This window comes from Equus asinus, chromosome 3, assembly GCF_041296235.1.
Source record: "Equus asinus isolate D_3611 breed Donkey chromosome 3, EquAss-T2T_v2, whole genome shotgun sequence".
NCBI lineage: Eukaryota > Metazoa > Chordata > Mammalia > Perissodactyla > Equidae > Equus > Equus asinus.
This window is the reverse complement of record NC_091792.1, coordinates 77694113-77697429: the sequence shown is the minus strand read 5'-3', so window position 1 is coordinate 77697429 and position 3317 is coordinate 77694113. Positions and strand designations below refer to the sequence as shown.

Genomic DNA, 3317 nt, shown 5'->3' with positions numbered 1-3317 from the left:
CTGCTGACGGCTCCGATGGTGAAGAATGAAGACACAGTGGCCTCAAAGGTACAGAGAGTTTTGTATCTGACATCCTTAAAACCAAGACACAGGGTATTTTACTTCCAAAGTGAAGAGTGCGTGTTCCGCCCTAGCTGTCAATCCAGAAAGTATGCACTACGGAAGGATCCATGTGGACTCGGCACAGTTCTTCTCATACACGATCTCCCTTGAGTGAGGGGGGAGTCTAACTACAAAACGTGCCATTTTCAAAGCACTCATTTAAAGCATTATTATTATTATTTCAAAGCATTATTTAAAGTGTGTGAGGATGAAAAGTAGAACTCTGCAACTTATCTTAAAAGAAAGCACAAGTTCCAGGAGTTTTTGTTGTCTGACTAACAGAACACGCAAATTCAGGCAGTGAGGTCCTCAAGGAATGACATGCATCTTTCCCTGTTGTCTGCCCTGTGGTCCTGTATCTCCTAAGCACTTATTATATTTCCTTTAAAGATATAAGACACTTACTTTGCTTACAAATGCAATCCAAGTGTGAATAAATAAATGTATTATCTCTTAACACCCCCCTTCCATGTTCCTTTAAATAGAAAAATGTGCTAAATCTCCCTTCATATCCTGTTGGGCGACAGCTGTCTCACCTATGGTTTTAAAAACAGACTGTAACTCGATCTTCTGAAATCCTTTCTTGAACTGCAGCTCATTCTGTTGAAGAAGTCCTGGGAAAGAAGTCCTATTGATATTGTTGGTAGTCTCCAAAAGGTGAGGACGGTAATTGGGCTGAAGGCAACTGGGAGGGGTTTTCAGCAAACTGAGGACCACTGGGAAATTGTGCAGAGGCAAATCTTGTCAACAAGATACCAGCTCCTTCAGTTAAAGCTAGGAGAATGCCACCCATCGCGGCTGACCCGACCATGGCCACTGGTCCATTTCTCCTGGCCAGGATGGCTCCTGTTAAGGCACCACTTGTGATGGAGTTCCAGGGGGTCTTCCTTCCCTCTGACCTGAACCATACTGGAGTCAATCATGGAAAGCTCCCCAAACTGCAAAGCTCCCTCCCAGCTGCGGAGCCCTGGTTTTAGCAGCTGTCAAACTCGTGTGCAGTCTGTGGTTTACTCCCACTGGAGAATTGCGAAAGCCTTTGATTGCTTGAAAGATACCACCACCTATAGTATCTATCGTAAAGGCCCCCCCCCACCCCCAGTCATCCACAATTTGCCAGGGGCATGGCTCCCATGCATACTCCTCCATCTTGGCTCCAGCAGCCGAGAAGTAAGGTCTGAATGACAAAAAGGGGCTAGATCTATGCGACAACAGTGGAAGGACATTCTTTGAGAGGGAACAGCGATATTCTGTTGCTGCAAAACAGCAGGGTGTCTCAATCTTGACATATTTGAGAAACAGAAAGAAGACTAAGTCGATTGATGCATGGAAGTAAGAGAAATGCAGTGGTAGCAGATGAGGCCAGAGAAGTACTTAAGGGCCAGTTCATATAGTCTTGTAGGAGACTGGATTTTTATGTACGCACAAGGATAGTGTACCTGATGATAAGGTGTATGAAAAGAAAAATCCACCCACTGGCAGAGAGACACGAGAAAACGTGTCTGTTTTGGTGTAAACTGAGGTTGAAACACTATATATTATGTGCTTGTGTGGGTGTATGTCTTGTGAATATATATACACACATATATATATAACTATATATATTTAACTATCTTGAGCATTTATATCCATAGACCAAATATCATATCCGATTGAGGTTTCTTAGTGTACGATGAGTAATCTAGGAATGTCCAATTAGAGGCACTAACACAAAAATATGTCCTAGGACAGTTAACCTAGTAGAAGGGCAACTCAACCAGAGTGGAGTTAACCAAGATCATTACATATGAAAAGAGGCCTCACTGTCGTTATCTTCCATGGGCCCCCTGGGATACTAGGAAGACAGAAATTTCTAAATTTATTTGTAATAACGTTTGGAAAAGAGGAGGAATGTACAGCCACCCCACGGGCCCCCACCTAAAGTACAGGGCACAGGGCAACCACTCTAGGTGCCCTTTTACGGGACCAGCCTGCAGGCTGGTGACAGTCCTGCAGTATCTAACAGAAGCAAATGCAAAAACATCTCTGGAACGACAAGCTCTTAACTCAGGCTATACAGGGCTGCCACAGATAAAACTGTGCAGAAAATGAACTTACGTTACAATTACACAGAACACATAAGGAAACAGTCTACTGTGATCAATTGCCAGTAGATGATAACAGCAGACAACAACAAATAGAATCAGAGTTGCAAAAACTTTAGACTGTCAAACTATCACCTAGAAGCAAAAAATTAAGCATGATTCAATGATTTAAATGAGATATCTAAAATACGCAAAAATAAAACACTATAAAAATATTCAGATTTGAAAAAGAATCAAATATAACATCAAAAAAATATATATAGTCATAGAAAAAAACCCTTCATAGATGTACTAATCAGCAGATTAGACCTCGTGAAGAAACTTAGAGAACTGGAGGAAGGATCCGAGAAAATTCCCCAGAACATGACACTAAGAAAGATGACATAAGAGACAGAGAGGGCAGAGGTCAACAGGCACGTCACTGGAATGCCAGAAAGACAGAAGCCGGAGAGCTTGAGGAGGGACAATATTAGAAGATACAGTGTCTGGGAGTTTTTCATAACTGATGAAAAACAACACTCTCCATATTTAGAAAGAACATTTATTCCTTAGCAGGATGAATAAAATTAAATTTGCATCAAGGGATGTCACTGTGAAACTACGGAATCCTAAAGAAAAGGACCAGAGCTTAAAGCATCCAAAGATGGCAAAGACCACTTCAAAAGGAAAGAACCCCCCTGGTGGCAGACCGTTCAGAAGACCCTGGAATAATACTTTGAAAGTACGGGGACAAAAGAAGCGTCAGTCTAGATTTCTATGTCTAGGTTACCATGATTTAAGAGGGACAGAAAAATAAAGTAAATTTTCAGATAAAGCTTGGGAGACTCTACCACGAATACTCTTGCAGAAAAGCTTCTAAGGATACAGAATATGTATATTTCTTCTTACATATTCGTATATCTATGAACATGAGCTCAGAAAATAGAAAAAGATGAAACAAGAAATTATGAACAAAAAACTAGTGTGAATGTGCATAAATGTAAACAAGCTGTGACTTGAAGAGACAGCTGGTTAGAATGGTGGGAAAAAACACCATATATGCTCTTGAGAAGACACATAAACATATGGATGCAGACAGTTGCAATATTTATGAAGAAAAAAGATATAACAAACAAATATTAACAAAAAGAAAAC

General features: G+C 40.8%; 1 pseudogene; it reads right to left on the bottom strand.

The window, feature by feature from the left end:
• Positions 1-670: 670 nt before the first annotated feature.
• Positions 671-1349, bottom strand: LOC123284320 (mitochondrial import inner membrane translocase subunit Tim17-A pseudogene; annotated as a pseudogene).
• Between the last annotated feature and the right edge of the window lie 1968 nt (positions 1350-3317).